This window comes from Camelus dromedarius, chromosome 19 (assembly GCF_036321535.1).
Source record: "Camelus dromedarius isolate mCamDro1 chromosome 19, mCamDro1.pat, whole genome shotgun sequence".
NCBI lineage: Eukaryota > Metazoa > Chordata > Mammalia > Artiodactyla > Camelidae > Camelus > Camelus dromedarius.
In genome coordinates, this window is record NC_087454.1 from 39,261,408 (window position 1) to 39,288,642 (window position 27,235).

A 27,235-nucleotide genomic window follows, 5' to 3' on the forward strand; every position below is an offset into this window, starting at 1 on the left:
ACCATCCATCTCCCAAGTCCCTGCTGTCAATCTGTGTCCTGCTACCTCTCCCAGAAAGTGATGATTTTATGATATTTCATTGCTTTTCACAGGAAACCTGTGAGAGGAATAACTATTTCAGAAATAGGAAAACTTAGATTCAGGGAGCTTAAAATTTGACTAAGACCATAGGATTTCAGCACTCAAATGTTTTCCACTATATTATAAAGCTTTTCTCTACCTTTCATACAATAGCGGGAATTTACATTATATTAATGAATTCAAATGCCACCTAGATACTTAAAACTGACTTCAGATCTCCTTGCTATATTTTCCCTAAAAAGAACGTTTAAAGGCAGTTTTTTTCCTTTTACAATTGTGTGCATTTCTTTCAGTAAGAAGGCAAATGTCAGATCTCTGAGGAACACTGTGTGAGTAAGACAGACTTAGAAAAAGCTGAATCAAGATACCATTTGTGTCTTGTCTCTCATTTCCCCTTTTCCAGATCTGCCTGCATTTATACAAAGCAGCATTTCTCTCATTCTGAGCCTGAGAGGGTTTAATTCTCTAGCAGATCAGTGAAATCACTGGTGGATCTAAGATCTTTCTAGTGGCTGATCTGTGCAAGATCTAAAAGAAAGGAAATTTCTTATTTTCTTGTATGAATGCAAATAGGCTAATTCTGCATTTTGTTTATATCATGTAAGTTTAAAGTCCCAATGTAGACATTACATCCTTATTTGAATATTTTTGACTTAGAGGCAACTTTATAGGACTTTTTTTCTTTGAAAAAAGTTATATCTTGAAATAACATGAAGGTGAAGAATTTGGGGAGAGGATTTTGTAATCTACTGCTTTTAGTCAGATTAATCCATGGTGCAGAAGCCTGACTGATGGTGACTGTGTTCTCAGAATCCTTTTCTAGCAGATGCAATCTTTTTTCCGGCAAGACTATAAAATAGGTGCATTAACTGCCCATTCTTCAGGAGCTGACGTGACATGTGACAAGTGGCCTGCCATGCCAGGGACAGACAGCCAGGGTTATGGACAATTGCACGCATACTGGCTACATGACTCCACTTTGCCCTTCATCTCAAGGTCATACTGCATAGTGATTAAGTGTGGCCTCAGAAGACAGATTGCCTGGGTCCAAACTCTGGCTCTGCCACTGTCCAGCCAGGTGACCTTAGGCAGGTCAACTGTCCCACTGTGTGTTGTTACTCCCGTAGGTTTTTGTGAGGATTAGATGTGACCATTCATGCTTTAGTGACTGGAAAGCAATCGCTGAATCAGGAATCACAATTATCTCAGTAGAAAAGGTGAAAGAACCAACAATAATGGTGTCCAGCAATTCTTGGAAAAATAAAGTAGCTTAATGCTCATATGCTGAGCTGAGTTTCTTCACAAATAAAGTATTAGTTGTAAAATTCCCAAAAGCCATCTTTAGAACAATTAATGGATTTCTCTTTACTTTGTCATAGAGAACTGTTACCTACGGGTTTGGAGGAAGCAGCAGGTTAATAGGATGAAAATAAAAAGCAAGATAGGGCCAGATAAATAGAAAGACTGCCAGTATTAAATATAGTCCTATTTTTTCTTTTAAAATATTATCAGTTAGCCTTTCTGGAGTCTGACTGCGGGATCCTTTTGAAGCAGCCCCTGGATAGGTGGCAAAAGATAGAATCTCTGTATAGGTGAGATAAGGGATTTCATCGATATAATATCTACACATCTCATCACTATATCTATATATTTTGCCTATTTGAGGAGTTTTAAGGGCATGTCTGAACACTAGTTAACAGATAAAAAATTCTAGGCACAAGCAGGGGACTTGGGTGGGCATTCAGAGGTCTGATTCGGCACCAGTCAAAGATCAAGCCCAGCAGGAGGGCAGAGGCAGGGATGGTGGCAAAGCACAGGTCTAGGAACAGTGTGAACTTCTAACCAGGTGGTTTGTTGTAGGGGAAAGCTTAGATTTATTGTGCAACTATCATACTGTTAAATTATCTTAACTCATTCATTCTGGACAACAACAATTTGAAGAAGATATTGTTATCCTGATGTTCAAAGCAAAGGCATTAAGGCTTAGAGTTAAGTAATTTCCTGATTTCCTGTATGCTATGGACTGAATACACTCCCCTTCCCCTCAAAAATGTATATGGTGAAGCCTTTACCTCCAATGTAGGTGTATTTAGAAATAGGATTTTAGGAGGTAATTAAGGTGAATCCAGTAAGATTAGTGAACTGAGGAGAAGAGGAATATTTATTTCTCTCTTCCTTTCCTTTTCTTTGCCTCTTTCATTCTTTCTGCCGTGTGAGGACAGTGAGAAGGTGGCCAAATGCAAACTGGGAGGAGGACCCTCACCAGGAACTGAACTGGCCAGAACCTTGATATTGAACTTTCCAGCCTCCACAAGTGTGAGAAAACAAATTTCTGTTGTTTAAGGCATGCAGTCTGTGATATTTTGTTATGACAATCTGAGCTGACTAAAACACTCTGATTATGAATCACTGATTGGCCAGGATTTGTGGTTTACATTAGATATGAAGACAGAAACAAAAGTTCACTTAGGACCAGAAAACTTCTGAATAGACTCTTGTTTGGTTGGTTGGCTTAGACAAAAGTGAAAAAAATAATGTGACCATTTGTTATAGGATAAGGTCTCTGTCCTGCCTTGAAATAGCTTTCTTCCTTTAGTGAGATGAAGTCCAGCAGTTTAGCAGCCAATATTCCTCAAAATGGAACAAGAGACTGGAAGTGCCAAAGATGACAACAGAGAACTCCAAGGCTGAGACTCCCTCTTGGGAGACAGCCTATCCTAGCAAGTCTCTTTTATTTCATTAAGCACCAGAGCATACTCATTTTACTTCTATCCATTGTCCTTTTACCCATAGCTCTGTCATTTAATACATTCAATGGAATCAAATCAGGTATGTGTGCAGCAGAGGGGTGACATGATGTCAATGCATGTGTGCAATGTGTAAGTCAATGTATCTTGTTTATATTCATCTCTGAATTTGAACAGTTGGGTACTTTGAATTCATTTGTGATTTGGGGGATATTCACCAGTGTTGCTTTCAAGTTCTCCAATTCTGACTCTGTTTTCTGAAATGTAAACCAGTGGGATAATATTCCTTTGGTTCATTGTGATTTGTAGACTTCTAATGAGAGACATCAACTCATTTTTTTTTCAGAGTGCTCAGGAAAGAACTAAATTGTCTTCCCAGTCTTTCTAGTTTGAATAATTTCCCTCTCAATCAGTAACTTAGAAGATGTAACCAAGACCTCCTAATTCCTTGGTGATAAAGTAATGCTGTCATTTCTTGAATATGCCCTAAGTCATAATTTAGCTGTTTGTCAGTCTGGTGCCTTGCTGTGTCTGGGAATATGGTGCTATCTTCATAACACCCCTTCATTCAAGTATGAAGCTCTAAGGACCTCTTCTACAGCATAATGAATGAAATATTATTTTTATGGTTTCCAGCCAGGATTGAAAGCAGCAGTGCTGAATGCCACAGAATGGAGCTTGCAAGATTTCTAGAACAGTCTTGGCAACCAAACCGCCTGGGGAGCTTGGATATGAACTTGAATATCAGCTTGAATGTGTTTCCCTTAAACAAAGGAAAACTTGGAGTTCTATCCATCAACCACAGTGATACATAAATCTGGAGCTTCAAATTCTGTGACATATTTAAATGGGACAAAGACAATGGCCCAGTGGCCACAAGCATAACCAGAGTGGTTTTCGTGCAAAAACTGGTAATAAAGTAAAAATTGGTGCGTCACAATCAATAATTTCCATCTCTGTCTCTGTTCCCACCTAATTCACTGTTACACAACTTCTGGATTGATTTTACTACACCACAGTTGTGGTCATTTCCCTCACCTCTTTAAAATGCTTCAATTGTTTCCCGATGTCTCCTAAATAAAACCGGCATTCCAGACACTTTGCAGTCCGGCTCCAAATCACTCTTTAACTACCATAGCTCACCAAACTCTCCTTCACATTTTAATCTTCATCAAGCCTAAGACTGTTTATGAGTTTAAAAAAATATTTTTAAGTGACACTTCCTGAGATACCTATCGTTTTCCTTGTCAAACACAAACCCCCCTCAGACACTGAATTCAAAGTCTCCTTCAAAATATGGGATCCCAAATGCAAAACTCTTCAGAATCCAGGCTTAATGAGTGAAGAGAAAGAAAGAAAGAAAGAAAGAAAGAAAGAAAGAAAGAAAGAAAGAAAGAAAGAAAGAAAGAAAGAAAGAAAGAAAGAAAGAAAGAAAGAAAGAAAGAAAGAAAGAAAGAAAGAAAGAGAAAGAAAGGAAGGAAGGGAGGAAGGAAGGAAGAGAGAGAGAGAGGGAGGGAGGAAGGAAGGAAGGAAAGGAGAGAGGGAGAAAGGAAGAAAGGAAGAATAAAAGAAAGAAAAGCAGTATGGTTGTCTTGTCAGCTTGGTTTACTATAACAAATATATACCATAAACTGGGTAACAAACAACAGAAATTTCTTACAGTTTTGGAGCCTAGCCATTAAAAGTTAAGAGTCGATATGGTTGGGTTCTAGTAAAAGGCTTCTTTCTAGCTGTGGACAGCCTCTTTGCTGCATCCTCAAATGGCAGATAGAGAACTCTGGTCTCTTAATCCTCTTATAAGGACGTCAGTCCCGTTGTGGGGTCTCCTAGTCCCCTCTCAAAGTCCTCACCTCTAAAATCCCCACATTGGGGATTAGGGTTTCAACATATGGAATTTGAGGGCACACAAAACACATCACAGTCTACAGTGATGGTAAATGGTAACTGATAAGGTTTTGGTGATGGACATTGATAGGAAATAATGGGAATGATGGCAAATAAGAGACCCCAGGACCCATACAATGGGACTGGTGCTCCCCACATCTGGTGACCTGCTGTCTTGTATGAATGCCAGCCCAACTGATCATTTTCTTTCTTTTCTTTTTTTAAATTAAAGCTTTATTTTAGAGCAGTTTTAAGTCCACAGAAAAATAGAGGAGAAAGCACAGAGATTTCCCACATACCCTCTGCCTCCACACATGCATATCATTCTCCATCATTAACATCCCCACCAGAGGGGTACATTTGTGACAACTACACTGAACCTACAGTAACATCATAATAACTCGAAGTCCTTAGTTTACATTACAGTCCACTCTTAGTGTTGGACATTCTATAGGTTGAACAAATATATAATGACATTTATTCATTAATATATTTTTACTGCTCTAAAACTCTTCTGCTCTCCACTTGTTCACCCCTCCCCAGCCTGCAGCCTATACCTAACCACTGATTTATTTTTTACTATCACCCTTGTTTTGCCTTTTCCAGAAAGTCATATAGTTAGAATCATAGATGTGTACCCTTGGCAGATTGGCTTCTTCCACTTAGTAATATGAATTTAAGGTCCTTTCATGTCTTTTCATGGCTTGGTAGCTTATTTCTCTTTTAGTAATGAATAACATCCCATTGCCTGGATGTACCACAGTTCATTTATTCATTGCCCTACTGAAGGATATCTTGGTTGTTTGCAAGTTTGGGCAATTACAAATACAGTTTGTATAAATACCCATGTACATGTTTTTATGTGGATTATCACTTTCAACTCACTTGGGCAAATACCAAGGAGTACGATTGATGGATTGCATGGTAAGAGTATGTTTAGTTTTGTAAGGAATCATCCAACTGTCTGCCAAAGTGGTTGAACCATTTTTAAGTACTACAGACAGCAGATGAGAGTTCCTGTTGCTTCACATCATTATCAGCATTTGTTGTTGTCCATGTTTCAGATTTTGGCCATTCTAATTGGTGTGTAGTGGTATCACATTGCTATTTTAATTTGCATTCCCCCGAAGGCATATGATGTAGAACACCTTGTCATAAGCTTATTTGTTATCTGGGTATCTTCTGGTGTGTTGTCTATTAAGGTGTTTGGCCTACCTTTTAATTGGATTGTTTGTTTTCATATTGTTGAGTTTAAAGATTTCTTTCTGTATTTTGGATAACAGTCCTTCATCAGATGTCTCTTTGGCAAACATTTTCTTCCAGTCTGTAGTTTGTTCTTATTCTCTTGATATTATTTTTCACCGAGAAGACATTTTTAATTTTAATGAAGTCTAGCACATCAATTATTTGTTTCATGGATCATGCTTTTGGTATTGTGTATTAAATGTCAGTGACATACATAAAGTCATCTAGGTTTTCTCTACACTATCTAGTAGTTTTATAGTTTTGTATTTTACATTTAGGCCTGTGATCCATTTTGAGTTAATTTTTGTTAAACTATGTGTCCGGGTTCATTTTTTGCATGTGGATTTCCAGTTTTTCCAGCAACATTTATTGAAAATACTACCTTTGTTCCATTGTGTTGCCTATGTTCCTTTGTCAAAGATTAGTTGACTATATTTGTGTGTTCTATTCCTGGGCTCTCTACTCTGCTCTGCTGGTCTTCTTACCTATTACTTCACCAAGACCACATTGTTTTTATTACCATAGCTTTACATTAAGTCTGAAAGTCAAGTACTGTCAGTACTTCAACTTTCTTCTTCTCTTTCAGTATTGGGTTGGCTATTCTTGGTCTTTTGCCTCTCCAGATAAACTTTAGAATCACTTCATAAATATCATCATGAACAATTTCCTTTAAGGGAAGCCCAAATATTTGGTCATTTCTGTGAAATTTCCTAATGTTTAAATGGCATCAAATAATTATAATAAAAAAGTTATATCAACTGTACTTCAATACAAAAAAATGAAAAATTATGGCCTGGGGTGGCTTTGTCACTTAGCTAAGCTACAATTATTTTTCTCAGAGTACACTTTCCTGTGTGTTTCTGGGTCAGGGTTGACCACAAGACAGATCAACCTGTGTGTGAGATTTGAAAGTTGGAAGAGTGGCAGCATCCACAGCCCACCTTTCTCCAAAGAATTATCCTTTTCATCTCTTGCTATTTTCTCAAACTTTATGACTGCCTGTAGGCTAGAAGTGAGAGTCATCGACATGATACAGAACTGTTTCTCTCCCTACTCCTTGGCAAGTCCAGCATCAGTGGTCTGGCAACACCCATGTCGGTCCTTCCTATTCATTTGGTCCTTCACATGAAACTGACACCAAGTAAGTCACATTTTTAACATATAGTTATACACGCAACATAAATTAGACTCAAGATGGCATGTTACAAATTTGCCATAGCCAGAATGGCTTTCTCTAATATGGTTAATCTGGGTCTTACTATATTACATATAATATATATTATATACATGGTGTTAGAGGGGAAAGATTATGTTTATTTACTTTCTTGCTTATTAAAACTCAAGGTTCTCTTTCACTCTCTCAGCAGATGATTTTACGTATGAAAGCTGTATGTAAATAGGTAATGCATACAAGACTTTATGTATTGGTTTGGGGCTCAGATTTTTTCTGATTCATAAAATAATAATAATATATTATTTACTTAGCATCTACTATGCATCAAATTGTTTTTATGCATTATTTTAGTTTCTCCAATAATCCTGTAATTCTCACTATCCCATTTTATGAAAGAGGAAGACTAATCTCATTGGGTTTAAAGACTCTTTCTATGATTATCTACTTATTAAATGATAGATTCAAGATTTGATTATATGTGTTTGATTTCAAGATAATATTTTTCATTATACACACTGTTTAATCTTTTAAACTTTATGCATCAAAAGTAATCTTTTATAAAGCTTTCTATAGTTTACACTTACATAATCCATCGATTTTCAAAGCTCATTTATATCTTGTTTCACAGCTCCTCCGTGAATTAAGCATGCAAGTGAATTAGTTTTTTAATTTATCAGATGTGGGTGACTGAGGCACACAACGAAAAGTTGACTTGCGCATGTGCCCAGCCACGCCAAGAGGTAACTGGGTCTGATGGTCTCCTGGGGAGAAAGCAGGTAGTACAGTTGGATCCAGGCTGAAGGATCAGAGAAATACAGTTAAATCTGGGCTTTGCAGCATTCCTCTTCATCAGCCTTGTGTCTCAAGTTCTTATCGGGAGATAAGAATGCTGCTCATGTTCTCCAATTAGAAATGATGAAGCATCTGACCTTAATAACACACTAAGCATGGAGCTTGGCACACAGCAGGTGCTCGGGAAAGTTGAGCTTTCAGATGAACAACTTTGGTGTGTATGATGACACTTGGCTTTAGGGGAATTCATTGTTCTACTGCCATCTAGTCACACAAGTTTGTCAAGTGAAAGGATATATAGTATACAGAGCAGTTATGTGTATATATTGACTTAAGTCCATATTTTCAACTGTTTGGAAAATTGATCAGGAGCACAGATCCGATTTTTTGATGCTTCATTGCCCATGCTTCAAGGGGTTGTGGATTTTAATGCTTAATTTTAGATTTTCTGACATTGCTTTTGATCTAACTGATGTAATTTGTGCAATCTATCAGAGGGGGAAAAAGGTTTTACCCTCTACAACAGTTTTTGGAGTCAGGGTAGGGTTCTGGGTGGTAATCAACAGCAACCTGGAAATTCCTAACTCCTAGGACTTTCAGCCTAGTGTGTTTTTCTTCCATAATGGACTTGTCTCATATAGTACATTCATTTTTTTCATTTGTAAACCCACTATCCTGCAAAATGTATAGCACTTTTATGTATCTTTTTTTTGTTGTCATTCAGGAGAACATTTTTTGGGCAGTAATTATACAATTTGCATTTTTAAAGAGTAAATTGCAATCAAGAAAAAAATTATCATACAAATTGCTGTGTGTGTAATATGGTATTTGCAGAATATAGTGTTTACATCTCTGATGTGCACACTGGATCTATCTTAAAAAAAAAAAACAAAACAGTGAAGAAAAGAGAAAAATAAAATAGTTGCCAAAGAGATTAAGGAGACAGTTTTCCTCTTAGAATACTTTTGTCTAAAATTTGAAGAGATAAAGTATTTCCACATTATGATTGGGGTAAAATTCTTGCTTGCCTTTTCAGTTTCATTGTGGCCTTTCTGTTCTTCTTCTTCCTCTGTTTTTATGTTTCCATTTGAAAGAATTTGTGTGATTCACTGTTTCTGAGGAATTGTAGCATCACATGTTTAATCCTGGATATCTTTAAGGGCAACAGGAGGAAAAATAAAAAAGTGATGTTACCTTCCGGACTAAAATGTAGGTAATCAAAGAGATTAAAAAGTCCCAAATGACAGTTAAATAAAAACAAAGCCACCAGAACAAAAGTACAATAAAAGAGCAATATCAAAACTCCAATAAAATGAATATTGAGAAAAACAAATCATGAAGAAGCATCCTCCCCTGCTTGCTTGTATGTACAAAGTGCATTTTCTTCATGGAAAAAATTGTTTCATATTCTATTTATTCAGTGCAGAGGGGCTACTCATCCCCATTAATGATGTATTTTGCAGCTAAGATTTTCCATCAACTAAGTGACAGTTTATTGCATAGCCAACTGGATTAGTCTTGCACTTTTTCTTAGCTGGTTATTTAAAAGTATCGAATGCACCAGAGTGACTTTTTGAGCTATTGTTTTTGCTTGAAGACATCAAGCAATTTTTTATTTTTACTGGATTTACTTTGCATTCTTTGCATGCTGAATTCAGTAGGTTTATATAAGGTTTTAGAAAATATTTCTTTGGGCTGGAATTCATGATACAAGAAACCATAAGTGTCATATTATGAAGTCTGATTTTGAACTCAAAGTTGATTTTAAAAGATACACAGCACACATGAGAGGGATTTTCCAAATAATCATTTATCTTTCCAAGAGTCAGTTTAGGAAGCACCAGATTATGTACAGGGCTTCCTATAAGCTTGTGATGATATTATTTGTACTTTAGGTGGAAGATAATGTATTGAGTAAAGCTTTTACTGTGGAAATTTTGTGTTGCTTCCTGGACTAAAAGTGAAGGAGAGAATCTGCAAGGGGTTGAATTTGATTAAAACAAAGTCCCTTGACTTGTAAAGACTATGTTTTCTTTATGTTTGTGGTTGAGAATACGACCAGAATTTTTCCTCTGTGATTCTTCACAGTCTCTGTTTCCCATTTTCACTAGGAGTTAAAAGTGAAAAGACATGAGTGAAAAGGAAAAAGTATTGAAAAAGTTTCAGGTGGATTCTAATATGCAGCTTGATGCATATTTAATTCTGAAAAAAAGAAAACTGCCTTTGGGAATGTAAGTGTGAAACACTCACCATTCACCATGGCAATGATTTTTTCATGCATGTGTATGAATTTCCCTGAATCGACTGGAATGCAATACCTACAAGGTTAATTAGATGTGTTGAAAATGTAAACGTTCAGCATTCTCAAAATGCCTCGTTAATTCAGGTCTCACCCAGGCATCTATGCTATCTTTTTAACAACATTGTTTTCCAAGGTGTGGAGTTCATTTATGAGTAACATCCTATGAACCTTTTCAATATAATAAAATGGTATTTGAGATGCATGGTCAGTCAACATCTAACATAAAATCTTAAACCTCTGATTTTGAAAAGAACAATGTGGATTCATCAGGGTTGTTTTTTACAGAGCTAATACAATTACTTGTCAAAAGAGACAAAGAAGAGAATTACTGTTGGTATTCTGGTCAAAAATTGTGTTGATCCATCATGAAAATTAAAACTACTCTAGAGAATGGATGGATTTTGACTTATTTGCGGTCTTAGTGAGGGGAAAGAAGTCACAGAGAAGATGTGTGGATCATAAAGCAAAATCAATATAGATACTCAGTTAAAGAAAAGCATTTTATATTTGTGTCAATTGAAATGGAAAAGGAACTGCTCCTGCAAAGAAAGATGAAGATGTGCTGCTTGTAAATTTTTACTTTCATTTATTTTTATTTATAGGTTTTTAGCTTGTTCACTTTGAGTATTACAGAATATTACACTGCAAATATATGTTTCTTTTTATTTTGCTATTTCATTAATATTTATCTACACACCCTTACCTGATTTCAGAACTTAATACAATCTTTGCTCCAGAATTTGAAGGTAAGGTTAGGGTCCCTTTTGTTTCCCGAATTTCATACAATAAGAAAAAAAATCAAAAAGAGCTTTTTGCATCCATGAATATGAACTAAAATAAGTACCTAATATCCATTAAATATTTATCTGTGAAGATATTATAGTTGGTTCATGAAATGACTCCAAGTGACACCTCAGGGGAGTTCCCCAAAGACATTAGTTGCTAGGTCACTAAAAAATGACCCATGAAACAAGATTACATAAATTATTTTGAATTAGGGGAAATCAAAGATTTATGTGTCATTATACAGAAATGAAGTTAAAGCAACTTCTTTATTTTTTATTGAAGTATAGTTGATTTACAATGTTGTATTAGTTTTTGGTGTACAGGATAGTGGTTCAGTTATACATATACATATATATTATTTTTCATATTCCTTTTTAGTATAAGTAATTACAAGCTATTGAATATAGTTCCCTGTGCTGTACAGTAGGACCTTGTTGTTTATCTATTCTGTATATAGTAGTTCATATCTGATAATTCCAAACTCTTAATTTATCTCTCTCCACTTCTACTTTGGTAACCGTAAGTTTGTTTTCTATGGCTGTGATTCTCTTTTTGATTTGCAAATAAGTTCATCTGTGTCAGTTTTGATTCCACATATAGGTGATATCATATGATATTTGTCTTTCTCTGTCTGACTTACTTCACTTAGTATGATCATCCCTAGATCCATCCATGTTGCTGCAAATGGCATTATTTCATTCTTTTGTATAACTGAGTAGTATTCCATTGTGTGTGTGTGTGTGTGTGTGTATATATATATATATATATATATATATATATATATATATCACATCTTCCTTATCCATTCATCTGTCCATGGACATTTAGGTTGCTTCCAAAGCAGCATCTTTCTTTATGCCAAAAGTATAAACCCTTTTAGGGCTTCTAAAATCATCAAATCCAGAAAGAGTGAAGAGGCATGAAACAAGTTACCAACAATTTTGTTTAGTCACAGCTGTTCCATAAATTATGAATATTCTAATGCTTAATTTCAAGGACACCTTTGGGAAACTTTCATGGAACAAAGCTATTAAAATTTCATGATTTTCTTTATAAGGGACAATTGCATTGTTTTTCAGTATGTCTATAATTCATTCCATCAGTATTATGGGTTCTAAGCCACACATTCTAGTTCAAGCTTCTCCACTTATAAATTTTATGATCATGACTGTAATCTGTCTGGCTTTGTTTCATCATCAATATTACAAATAAGATCCTGTAGAATACAGATTTTTCTACACTCAGAGCCAATTCTAAAAGCTTCCCCCACATAATTGTCTTCCAAATCTTTTATCACCAGCCAACCAATCTAAGTCCCTGACCATTCTGTCAAAACCAAGAATAACTAAATATTCTTTAGTGATATTTCAAACCTTTTAATACTTTCAAGCAAGGCAGGAAACATCTTCAGTGTATTGGGAAGAAGGTCACTTCTGCTGCCAAAGAAGTCTAAGTGGATTGAGCTTTGGTAGTCACAATCCTCTCATTCCTCATATAAACCAATTTTCTAAAGATTATAGGTCATTCTTTCCTTATCCCTAAATGTACTATGAGAGGCTGTGAATTCAATTAACACCATAATCTGACAACCCACAGAAGCAAACTCTGTGTCTGGGATTTGGCTTTTAGTCCAGTGGCCATAAGAGATAAGGAAATCTTTCAGACAAGGCATAGGAGTCTTTTGGTTTTCTGTCTGCATTTGAACAACAACAAAAACAACAACAGGATTTGAACTTATCACACCATTTAAACTTTCCTGTCCCACTGGAATAAATCACTTCACTCTGCAGTCTTGAATTTTATTTCTCATGTCTCTGGTTCTCTAAACATTGGTTTCAATGAGCACTTCTACCAAGTGACTATTGATAATAATGTAATTTATTTGCAATTTCCTATTGCATATCATGGACTGCCAGACAGCCATCCCTTAATGCTCATTAATTTTTGTTTATTGCCTTTAGTCTCACCCAACTCACAATAGCATATCCCAGATTCTCCTTATTTCCCTGAAAGTCTTTGCTTACAACAATTTTTTGTGCCAATCCCTGTTTTACCTTCTTGGATACATGAAATAGATGAAGAGTTTAACTGAAAGAACACTGGGCATTTGAAGATCATGCAGGAAGGCTACAGGATCAGGCATGGGAAAAGGGCAGGGATAAGGCAGGTTAGAAAGTAGCTGGGACCCAGCAAAACCATGCTGCAAACCTGTACAGGGTTAATGGTGCTGCTTGCAGGCTGCCACAGCTTGTCCTGCTTTCATCATCACCCCACCGCCTCTAGAAATTGCTATTGCATTTTTGACACTGTTGGTCCTAGAATTTCCATGCTACTGTGGCATGATCTCTGCTCCTTAGTGAACATCTAGTCAGAAAGCTGCAATGGGAGCATATGCTTAGCAAGACTGACTGGGTGGTCATTGTCCATCTACAGTAGGAGATAGTAGGTACTTCCTGTCATGACCCGTATGGTTTATGGGACATCCAAGTGGTTGGCTAACTGAACACTCACTCCTGCCTCTTTTTCCTTGACCATCTCCTGTAAGTATTTTCAGTCCAAACTTCTTTTTGAGTTAGAACTGACCATCTGAAATCTCTTTAGCCAATGAGGCATGTGTTGAACTCTGTTGATGGATTTCTGTGGATGTTTTTGCTTTTCCTGATAATACAGCTAGTTTCAACTGAGGTTGTCTCTTCTCCCAGCCACCTGCCCTGCTTTGAATGCGGGCATAAGGCCTGGAGTTGTAGTAATCATTTTTGACTGTGACAAGAATAGAAACATTACAGAGATGCAAACACTGATAATATCAAATGAGTGAATCAACGCCAGGGAAAACAAGATACAGACTACTTGTAATAGAAGAAAAATAAACCCCTGTTTGTTTAGGCCTTTGAACTCAAGTTTCCTGTTACTTGAAACTGAACACATTCTAAATAGTACAAGTGGATATTTCCCCAGATCCTGGGCTGCCAAAAATAAATAAAAGTAATTTCTATTTTAAACACTAAATATAATTAAATGGACAGTGATTTTCCCAAGTTTACATCTGAAATTGCTGCTAAGAATATTTACAGATTTGGGTGAATGATGTGTGAGTTGATGACAACTTCTTCCAAAGACCTTTGGAAGTCTGATCAATGATAGACATACTTTTCCTATTAAGCTTGTGTAGGCTAACATATGGATAGCTGTTTATACATCTTAAACTTGCTCTCCATTTCAAGATGAAGCACAACCACTGTTTCATGTTTCCTGCTAGCAAGTAAGTAGACAAGACTAAATCTAACAGATTTTTAAAAAATATAAACTAATATGCAAAGAGAAGACAATGATAACAATATAGCAATCCACCTGACACTCAGCTAAGATAACCTCGGACCCAAGGCTCTACACAACGATCATAAATCTGTGCAAAGCTATCCAATTCAAATGCCACAAAAAGAGCTTAATATATTCATGACTAAATGTTCTAAGGTTTTGGCATCATTGCAAAAATTGTTGTAATCCAAATTCTTATCGGGACCAGACAGGTAACAAAAATGAGTCCAGGGATCGGATGCACACATACATTGAAAGAACGGTTGACCCTAAGGGATATACATACCAAAGAGGAGGAGAAGCCAGCCAGCTCCAGCTCACATGGCCACAGTGGGACACAGTGCACTTGTCAGATCTCCTAGTTGTCAACAGAAGCAGAACATTCCAGATTTCCAGGTGCATTTTTAGTGGTTTTCAATTTTACTCAATTAATCAGTAATTAGAATCCATATCTGGATTTTGGGCCAATAACTTGTGACTTTCACCTCAAGGAAAGACCATTGCTGAGTGGTGTCCTTGTCTTGTAAGGCTAGGAAAGGATACCTGATGTAAAGCAACATAGACACACACAGAGGAGACTAAACAGAAATAACAATTTTAAAATATTTGATCACAATGTTTCACTTTCAGGAGCTTCCCAGTAGAAATGATTACTAAGGAAGGCAGATGGTCTTCGGTCTTCGCTGAGGGTCTAGGGATTATGCTATATACTAACATATTTTCAAATCAACTTTTTATTTACTGCCTACTAATGAAAGACTGATGACATTATATTTGCCTGTTATTTTTATGATTAGAGTAATGCTAGTAACAAGCTGTCAAGTCTTAGTGTTATATAATAACATGGTTTAATTTTTTAAAAATTTCTATCATGTCTAATTAACTCAGAATTCAGAGATGTGGGAACTCTCCTTTATGCTCTCAACCAGGGACCAAATCTGGTATATGGGCCATGATTTTCAACTTGCAGCTTCCCTAGACATTGAGGTTTACTCAAAAAGAGGGATGAATGTTTCTGTGAGCCAAGACTTGTCCTGTACGTTGATTCACTCTATACTACATTATTTAGAACTGAATCACAGTATCTCAACTGGGATGCAAGAGGGATAGTAAAATGCATTAAATGGCTGGTCCGTGGCTCTCAAGCAGCAACCTTACCACAAGTAAGGCAACACAAACAGTGAATATCCAGCCATCACATCTATCCAACAGAGTTCTAGATTTTATTGACTAAATGTCTTTATTTCCACTGGCTTTCTTTCTCTGAATATTTTGGCTACATTCAGAGTTAACTCACACAATTCAAAGAAAAACGTGTTTTTCACTAGTCATACTGTAATAATTTTACTGAGTTATAATACTTAGTTACATTGGTTACATATATTGTAAACTATGTCCCGTTCAGTTCCACTTGATTCTAGGGGATTTACCAATATTTTACTGATTACTTACTATGCGCCAAGCATCGTGATGTTTTCAGGAGAAAACAAGAGATGTGTGAAAAAATACCTGAGATACTTGTAGTTGCAGTGGGTGAATTATATGCATTGATCTCTAAGTTCTCTTTAAACTACTAAAATGAGAGTGAATAAGATGAAAATATGCCCACTAGGATATAAAGAATGGAAGGGGGAAAAACCAGTGGATTTATTTTGGAAGAGTGAAAAACACACAGAGACCTACTAACTGACAGTACACCTCAAAAGGCTGAAGCATAAGTCCATGAACAGAGTAGGACTCCAAGTCATACGTCCACTAACTCATGTCCATGGATCAGGAAGACTTAGAATGTGAAACCACAAATGCTTTAGAAGATGAGGAAGATACATCATGATAATAGCAGAGGATAGTGTAAAAGTCTGTAAGAAATAGACCCTCCTCAAGGTAACTGTCACTTCTCCCCTTTCCTCCCAGCCTTCCATCTGCCCCTGGCAATATGTTTACACACACACACAGAGAATACCAGATTTTTTCAAATTCAGGGATACAGGCAAAGCAGAGGGGTAAAGGTGAGGTTTCATAGAGGAAATGGGAATTCAGTGAAAATCTACAAACTGCAAAACAATGACTACTCACATTCCTTTCTCCTAGACTGTTCTCACAACTCCTGCAGCCAGTTCACCCATCCTCCATTAGCAGAGTGTCAGATTCACTTTTGGACAGGCTGAAAAACCAACGGAGGAAAACCATAGGTACCTTCATCTCGGGTATGGCATCTTCCTTATAAAAAGTCAGGATCTTCCTACACCGAGAGTCACCATTTAATAAGTCCTACAGCTGGACAAAATGTTCCATTCAACAGTCAAGCCTCATAAGACATGAAAGACAAAAGCTAACATTAACTAACATGAAAAAGTGACCTCACAGGAAACAAAAGCCAGGTAGCAGAAGAAAATTCAATGAAAATATAAGAGATATTCTGAGAGATATAAGAGAATATCCTATTATTTTGTTGTTGTTTTCATAAGAAGAGACCACTTGATCTCTTTAGGTCTCATTTATGAAATAATTTCATAGTGTAGCTATGAAGATTACAGTAATGAATATTTATATATGTATATATATATATATATATATATATATATATATATACACACACATACACACACACACTTGTATATGAATATAACATACTTAGAATGATGCCAGGCACATAAAAAATAATTCATAAATGTTAACTATTATTTTTAAATCAAGGAATATTCTGAACTATGTTTGTAATTCATAAACTTTTAGGACTGAAGACAGTGTTCAAATTAAATTAATTTTACAATCTGAAAATGAAATCAAGAAAACAATTCCATTTATAATAGCATCGCAATATTAAAATATCTAGCAATAAATTTAACAGTGGAAATACAAGACTTGTACACTGGAAAGCACACACACACAAAAAAAAAACTGCTGAAAGAAATTAAGTAATTAAATAAGTGGAGAAGACACCCATGTTCACAGATTGGAAGATTTAATATGGCCTAAATAACAAGACTTCCCATATTGATCAACAAATACTACACATGCCCTATCAAAATCAGGTTTTTTTCAGAAATTTACTAACCAATCCAAAAATTCAAGCAGAAATGGGAGGAGTCTAGAATAGCCAAATTAATATTGATAAAAAGAAAAAGAATAAAATTGGAGGACAAAAACTTCCTGATATTAAAACTTCCTAAAAATATACAGCAATAAAGAGAGGGTGGAACAGCCAAGAAGGAACCCAAGTGCTCCACATCCTGTTTCCATGTTGACATGTGAATGCATTAGAGTGTGACTCATTTCATCCACATTCTTTAATTCCATTTCTACATGTGCCACACAAACTAGTCAGCAATAACACAGAAACCAATCACTTGTTTCAAATAATATGTTAAAATTAAAATGTACTTGAGTGACTTCATACACCTTAAAATGCAAAAATCACATGCAATATTGACACTTTTTGAATGTATTATCTTATTAATTTTGGCGATAGTAGGAAGTTGGCATACAATGATTTATTAGCTATCTTCCCATGCTGCTTGTTTTCCGTGATTCTATTATCTTCTTTATGAATTATGGCTTTATTCATTGTTTTCCTATCATTTCAATAAATAGACTTATTTCACTGCAGATCTGCAGGGTCATTCATTCCAAGTGAATTCTTCCAAAGGATTACATATCCCCATTATCCTGCAATTACACTATTAACTACATTTTCCATACATAAACCAGGTTTCAAAAATGTCATATGATGCTTACAATATCTATTATTTATTATATTCATGTTAAAAAGTGATTTGTGCTTATTTGACTATTTCTAATTCCAATTAAAAAAAATTTTTTTTCTGCAAGTTGTATCTAGAAGTCAAATTTGGGGAATAAAGATTTTAGGTACCTAACTAGGTAAATAAGGATGAGGCAAGACATAGTTTTTATTTTTTATTATTTAAAAAAAATTTTGTTGAAGTATAGTCAGCTTATCTTTAAATTAAATAATGTTAATATCACATATGTAACATTTCTTCCTCCTCTTCTTTCTCTTCTTCCTCCATCCTTTCTCTCCTTCTTCAACTATCTATTCAAACAAGTAAATGGGCCAGAATTCTTGTGCAACACCATATTTAAACATTCTTTTTATACTATGGTCTCTAAGTTTGAACTTTAGAGTTTTCTGTAAGAAATACATCAGGATGCTCCTCATGACACAGTCAGTTCTACTAGGATGCTGATGCAGTTGTGCGTTTTTGTTTATGGTGCATCACACCCTCTGGAGCATATTCCTAAGCATGACACAGAGTCATCAGAGAAACCCTATTTTCTAAAATTGTCCATGTGGTATATACTCTTTGGATTCAGTAATTGAGTCTACCATTAATGAAAAAATACAGTCAACAGAGAAGAATAAAATGTTCTTGAAATATATTCAGGTGAAATTCTCTTATCTGGTGGGAACTATTTATCACATATACTTATACAATGTTTGTCATGTGCCAGGCACCATTCTAATGTTTTAACAAATATTTACTCAATGATTTTACAAATCTTTACCCACATAATCCTCAAACTAGATCTGCAAGGTAGATATTAATATCGCCATAATAGTTCAGTACATGAAGAAATTGAGGCCCATAAGAGATGAATTAAGTAGCTGTTAAGTGGCAAATTCATGATGCTGCATTGCCTCTAAGTTAAATGTCCAAGTGCTCCTGCTGGTGGGTGCTGGACTTGACTTTCTAGGCAGTCTGTCCTGTTGTACACTCTGCTGTCTTGAAAATGGGTTAACTGTCAGAAGAGATGAACAAGGACTGAGGACATCTCATGCCTTTTACTCAGCATCAAAACACATCTTCCAGTAGCTTTCTCTGACAAGCATACCATTATCCTCGACTTAGGCTAATCTAATCTAATCTAATTGAGCTTTTCAAGATCATTCTCCAAACTCAGTGCCAACTATTAACAAGTAGCAAAATTCTAAAAAAGAGTTTCCTCCTGAATAACTCAGCCATAAACCTAAGAATGCTGGGGAATAAAATAACAGAAATTTCATGATACCTAACACAGAGATTCTGAGACACTCAAGGGCTGGGATTATTGATTTATTAATATTTGTGCCTTAAGGACTTAACAAAGTGACTGGTGCATGACAGATATTAGATAGATAAATATTTAATGACAGATGGCCTGACGCAAAGATGGGAAAAAGGAAGGAAAGAAGGAAGAAAGGAAGGAATTACCAAAATCAGTGGTAAAAGGGATTGTTTCTTATCATATCCCAAATTGAAAGGGATGGTGATTTTCCGATTTTATTTTAGAATTTTCTAGAATTCCTTTTTATACTATTAGCACTTTCAAATACAGAACTCACCATACAGATATTAACACTCCCTTATTTCTAGCTCTTGTTTTCTTGTCTAGATTCAGTACTGCCTAAAGCATTTCAACTCCATACATTGAGCTTCCTATCACTTCCTGTTTCACCATTTACTAACCTGGAATGTCTCTTTTTTAACCATAGCAGCAGAATATCAGCTATCTCCAATATTTACTCTAGGGAGGAAAAAAAGGCAAACTCTCAGAGCTCTATTTATATCCTTTCCATAAAAAAATTTTTTTTGAAGATTTAAAAACAGCAGAAACTCCCTCAGAAAAACAGCAAGTAGGTAAGAATTCATACTCTTTTCACAGTCTTCATAAATGTGTCGATGAGGCATTTAATTTGTGGTCTCAGTGTTTTGATCTGACTCCCTGTACTCGCATCTCTGGCGCCTGGGATGTCATTGCCCACTGAATAACCTCAGCAAAACCACGCTGCCACAGGCTGCATGCAGACTCAGCGGAACGCAAAAGCCAGCCAGCCGATGGACCCTGCCGCGGTGGCCGGCAGTGTATGCCACACTCTTGAGAACAATTATTCCATCTTTTAATTCATCATTTTTCTTACTATTGCAAAATATCCCTCAGTCTAGGGGATATTCATTCACAACTAAGAGAGATTTTTGTCTCTTGTGACTTGCCCATACAAAACACAGTCATTTTAAAGCCTATAGGTTGTGTCATTTAATTTATATGGTGTGCTCATGCACGCGCACATGCGCACACACACACACACACACACACACACAATTACACATGTTTCACCATAATGTATGCGTGGTCAAAGGGAACATACTGATACCTGAGAGATAAGAATCCATGCTGACATCTCTCCTATTCAATCAGAAAAAACTTATCATTTCGTTGAATATCATTGACTGATAATTTATAAAGTTCCTTACAATTACATTTCTTTCTAGTTATTTCTTTGTGTCTTCCGTTTGTGCTCTGTCCAGTTCCTATTATCTCTTCCAACTCAATACTTGCTGGCGAACTACCAACTTACTTGGAGAAAAGGAAAATAGAACAGAATCTTGCTATAGTTAAATTTCCACGAGTAGATGGTCTGCAATAAACTAAAAGTTCCTCGAGGCTTTCAGCTGTGCTTTATAACATCAAACACGGCAGCGACATAACATTTCAACCTGGAATATGTACAAAATGATACATTTTATCTGTGTATGTTGCTGTGTTATAATTTGTTGGTAAAGGCTATCTGGAGCTGCCTTTCATACAAACATTTTTTTATATGCATCCGGGTACATTTACTGTATCAAAAAGAGGAAGTATTCAAATCTATTCCAAAGTTTAGACAAACTCCAGCAGTTTTATACCAGTGACTCAATTGAGTCCCCTTAAAGATTAATGAAAAACTTCATAAACCTCTTTTTCTTTCTTCCTTCCTTCCATCCCTCCCTTCCTAACTGTCCTGTGCTAGGGCCTGAGTTAATCAGTGTTACTAAAATAAGGAGCTTTGTAGACAGGACTTGGCTGATTCTCTTGTAAGACTAGCCAGGCCATCCAGAACGGGCACAGTAAGGCTGAAGAGGAAGTTCTGCAGACACGCTTCACACGGCTCTGGTGGCATGGACACCTCAGCACCTGGACGGTCACACGGACATCACAGACTGCAGGGCTGGGCATCATAGTCTGGCTTCATCATCCGTCATCACAGGCCAGGTTCACTTTGTGTCTGTGGTGTATGTCACTGTGGGAATAACTGTTTTACAAAGTAGTCAGCATCTGATCAGAGATGAGAAGGAAAGAAGTTACAAGAAGTGTTTTATCACGTATCGTCGTGGTTCTTCCTTAACCCACAGAATTCCCCCAGGGGACCAGAATAATGGCTCTCTGTGGGCCTCCAGGGGAAGAATTCCTTAAAGGTCAAGGAGTGTGGGAAGAAAGTAAGAGGCCAGATAAGTGATCATGCAAAGATGACTGGCTGACCACGTGTTACGTCATTTTCAGTCCTACCTGAACACGAAGGCTCTATCTTACCGGCCATTTGACATGAACAGGACCTACAACAGCTTTAGAACTTGGCACTGACCTAAACCCCAGTGGTTTCCAAGGACATCATAATGAACTTAGTAATGAAACTCCTTTAATCCAGCCTCATCCAAGTTATTTGCACAGAACACAGTATCCAGACTAGTTATACAAATAAAATAACTGAGATGTGTTAAGGCGTGTGTTGTTGGTTAACTCAGATGAAGCCAATTTGCATACAGTAGCTAAGTTTTAACGAGAGAACTCCCATTTATGCAACAATCACCTGATAACAGAAAGTATTTAATATGCATTACCTTACTAAATCCCTAAAAATCTCTCAACTATAGATATTTTATTCCCATTTTGTAGATAAGGAACCTAGAATCTCAGAGAATTTTGCGTCCAAATAGTACAGCTAGCAGAGGGTAGACCAAGGATAGAAACCCACACTGGTCAATTCCAGGGCCCATTTTCTTATTACTGCATAAAGCTGCCTCCCTGAAGATGTATTTAAGGCATAGTTTCTTCCTCAAGGAAGTTACAATTATCTTGTTACAGAAATAGGGCCTATAATTGAATTTAAATCAACATGTATTTACTGAATACCTGTCTGTACAAAGTGCTATGAAGTCTGTAAACACAATTACAGAATAGCCCCTGCCTTTCAGGAAAGCGTCTTAAAATCAAAACCACAATGAGATACCATGTCACTCTTGTTAGTACGTCTATGACCAAAGAGACAAGAGAGAATGACAAATGCTGGTGAAGATGTGGAAAAAATGGAAGCCTTGTACACTGTGGGTGGGATTGTACATGGGTGCAGCCACTATGGAGAACAGTATGGAGATTCCTCAAGAAAGTAAAAATACAACTGCCATATGATTCTGCAATTTCACTTCTGAGTATTCAGCTGAAGAAAACAAAATCATTGTCTTGAAGCAGTGCCTGCTCTCCTGCATTCACGGCAGCATTCTTCACAGTGGCTGGGGTGTGAAAACACTCTCCCTATGTGTCTGTCAACAGACAACAAAGAGACAAAAGGACAACAAATAGACAGTAGGTTGGTTTTTGCTAAGGCCTGGGTGTTGGGGGATGAGAGATGGAGGAAATGAGATGTTGTCAAAGGGCACATACTTTCAATTATAAAATGCATATGTTCTGGGGACCTAATGTGCAGCGTGGTGGCGATAGTTAATAATACTGTATCATCTAGTTGAAATCTGCTAAGAGCGTAGTCTTGAAACGTTCTCACTACACACAAAAACTGGTAACTTTGTAAGGTGATGGATGTATTAACTAACCTTATCATGATAATCATTTCACAATATGTATCATCTTTTTGCACATCTTAAAGTTACACACTGTTATTTGTCAATTATGTCTTCAAAAAGCTGGACAAACTATTTTTTTAATAAGGAAAACTTAGGAAAAATGAGAACTGAGGTACCATGTAACCCTTTACTTTAGTGATGGGTCCCATAACCAGAGCAGGGAAGGGCTTTACCCAGCTTCATCTGGTTCCTTATTGGCAAAGTCACGATCTGAAGTGGGTGGTGGGAGTCCTAGTGGTAGTGGTTTTGCTCGGCTTCATGAATGACATACCGGCCCATGGGGCCTTGTTATCAGGACTCCACACTTGGGGTTTAATGTGCTGCGACTGATGTATTGAAGTATTTAACAAATTTATCTCTAAACTGATGCTTTGTAAGTAAAAACCCAGGGAACGGGGAGCAGAAGCTGGGGGCCTGGAGTCTCATCTGTCACGTGATTCTTGATTCTGCTGGCCCCACCTCCCCAGGACCTGTTCTCAGCTGTCTGCCCCACAAAACCCTGAGAACCAGTCAACCTCCCCTTCCTATGCCTGCCCAGCTGCTGATCCTACCCTTCACTTCCTGCAGAGAGTAGGGTAAGATGTAAGTAGGGTCTAGGAGAGGCTTGCACACTGTGTTGTGTTTACAGCCAGGAGTTGGGGGGGTTCCTTTGCCCAAAGTGGTTAGAGCCATATTCCAATCTGGAGTTGACTCAGCAAGGACAAACCTACAGCCCATCCACTGCCCTGCCTTTATGCACATCCTCACATAGAAACTGCAATCTCCTGAGGTTCACAGGTGCTGCCATGGATTGGGAGAGCAGCACACCTCTGGGAAGAGATCCCATACATCAGCTGGAGGTGGGTTACCTGGGAAGTGGGGAGCCCGCTTTGCTTCCAAGTCATGGAGAAAGCCCTCAGGCATCCGAGAGATTTTGCACTTGCCTGAGAGAGTATGATATCAAATAACAAATAAAAAAACAACATGATATGTCATTGCAAAGACCCCAGAATTTTAGAAAACTTTTCTACAAGGGACTCATATTTTCATTTTGCACCAGGTCTGGCAAATTAGGCAGCCAGCTCTGGTTACTATTCATTGATTGTTTAACATATGCTAAGAATCGGGGCTGAGTACTCTACATGAATTAACAGCATTCAACCATCACAATAACTCTGAATGAGACACTGTTATTGACCAAATTTTATGAATAAAGAAAACCGGATTTGAAGAGGTTAAGTCAATGTGTTTAAGGTCACACAGCGGATGAACAAACCCTTAGCTTTGGTCTTTGGGATCCCGCAGTCCATGTTTTTAGCAACTATGCATTACTGCTTCCATCCTAGCTGGTCTCTGGTGCACACAGAGCCTCCTTGCCCCACCACTCCAGACTCCTTGATGCTGCCATGGCAGCAGAACTAAACCAGAGCCTGTAGTGACCAAACACACTGGGCAGAAAAAATGTTTCTGATGTCTACAAAGATAAAAAAAAAAAAAAAGGCAGAGTTCTTGTCCAGAGGAACCCTTCTACGCAGAGTCCTTGCATTTTCTCCACGCAAGATTCATGTTCCTTATGCATTCAGAAAGGCTGTAACCCTGGGTTCACTGACCCTTGTTCCTGCTCATTTGTTTTGTTCTTAGGATAACTCTATTTTTCAGGTCAGCAGTGCTAACATACAACATGCACTTCTGATTGCATAAGGCATAATTTTGAAAGGTGACATAAGGAACGACGCTGACAGTTGTGTCTCTAACTATAAACCACCTATAAATAAACGTATATGCATTCTGCTTTGATTGAAGGTCGAATGGGTTCTCCATAACTTTGCTAAGAATAGTATCATCACTTCCTCAGGGCACATCTGCAAATAGATTCTACCACCCAGTATGAACACAGTGGAAGTGAGAGGCAGCCCCAGAAAATCACAAATTGATTAGACACCCTCGGACCCTCAATATATCATTCCGTCTACTTCTCCAGCCAGAAGTAAATCACATCTGCCTCTACCCCAGACCATCGCTGCTCCCCAAACATGATCAGGATGTTGGCAAACAGCTGGCTTCTCATCTCGGTTGCTGAGATCTCATTTGTTTGGAGAAAATGACGGCCACACATGAGCTTTCCTTCTCTACTCTCTCCCTCCCCCCAAAATGCTCATTTACGGAGGAGCAGGTTTCGGTCTCTAAATGATTCCTCTGCACTTGGCAGGTGGAGATTGCAGCGCCAGTTATGTTAATGATTTCTGAGGTGATGCTGAGGCCTCGGAGGCTTCTTGGCAGCACAGCTAGCAGGAAACTAATGAGTGTCCCAGCATGACCCTGGATCATTAAAAGGGGGTGTTGTGAGGAGCCGGGGCGAGGAATAAATTAGAGACCTCAGCCTCTGGTAAGAATATCAGTGGAGGCCCTTAATGGAGCCTAGAAAGGAAAATTAATCACCCATAATGACTGCAGTGTGTGCAAATCTTTGATTTAATTCTGTTTATAAATATTTTTCTACGAAATGATGCGTGGCATTGGAGAGGGTTGAGAAGCACGATCTGAACTTGATTTAATCATGAGATGAGCAGAGTAGTGGAAGGGACAGCAGTGAAAGGAGTATGCATTTGGGAAAGGCATCCTTTTCCTGTTGCACTTGTGGTAATCTTGGCTAAAACGGTATAGAATTCTGCAATGAGGAATGTACATTGGAGTTCGTGGTCTTAAGTACTGGAGATAGTCAATTAGCAGCTGGCAGATTAAAATATACTTACAGAAGCCCTAACTTAATATCGAGTTTTTAGTAAGAAAAAACAATTGAAACATACAATTTCATTGTCACTGGGTTTTGATATGGAATGCTAATTATCCAAGTAAAATAATAAGAAAATAATACTTTAAACGTCGAGCAATAATGCTGATAGAAAAAACAAACAAACAAGTGTTTCTTAAGAAATCTATTTTTTTCTTCTGTAAGATTTAACAGTAGAAAGAAATCTTAGAGAAAAACAATCATATGATTCGTAGGAAATAAAAGCCACCCTGGTGTAGTGAAAATAAGCAAGCAAAAAACAAAACAAAACAAAACAAAACAAAAACAACCAAGGGACTGGTTATTACATGTCATGAGTTAAAGAACTAATTCTTTAGTTAAATATCTCCCTGACCTTTTATCAAGTCAGTTAATTTTCTTTTCCCCAATAGTCTCATACTTGAGTCTCTATTTCCCAGTCCCTCTACTGAGAAATTAATCAGGATTAATGCTTAAAAATCTACACGTTTAAATTTACTATAGTCCTGATACAGAATAACAGATGGGAAATTATACAAGGGAGTTACTCCCAGAATAACTCACTAAGCAAGGATTCTGGTCCCTCTCCAATTGTCCAGATCATTTCATCAAGAGCCAGAAGCTGTTTCAGGAGAGAAATAAATCTGACCCTCCATTCCATTGATGCTTCATAAGCATGAGATCTTGAGAAGCCAATTAACTTCCTTCTGCTTTATTTTTATTATCTGTTTTTTTAAAGGTGATAATGAGTTACATTAGTCTGAAATATTATAACATGTAGGAGAATTTGTAAACTAAAAAGTATTTGGAATGGAATTATTTACAAAGAAAAGGTACCAAAATAAGGTATGCAAAGGCAAGGAACCCTCATAGTTTAACAATAAAAAATGACACAGTTAGGATTGGAGCTGCTCCTTTCAAGGAGCAGAGTGGGGAATGCTCGCTCCTTGGAGGGGCTTAAATAATCAGATGCAGACTCACCATCACTAGCACACACGGTATCTCTTCTACTGTCTGCTGCTGAATGGCACCAAACTACATCAGAGTGCAGTGTCATTCCCTCCTGAATGCTGCTTCAGAAGCTGGGAGCCAGATGGCAGTCTCAGCCTCTGTACTAAATCCACTTGACAAAAACTGGTGGACAGGAGAGGATTATAACCCGTAGATACATGACCACCAAAAACTGCCCAAGAATATCATCACCCAGAGAATGCACAGGGAACACTACCACAGGTGGCAGAGTGTCAGAGCAGCCCTCTTCCACCAGAATGACTTCTCCCAATGGCAGGGAGATAGGGTATAATTCACCTCAAGTCACTTGAAGATCAATGCCTATGATTTATCTCAAACTTGCATTGCATAATATTTCTTTAAATATCTGTATCTCTTATGTACTAACATGTTATTTTCTCAATTAATCTGAACATAAGAATTACCTGGAATGTTTAATAAAATCCTGGACCTCTTTTCAGAGATTCAGAT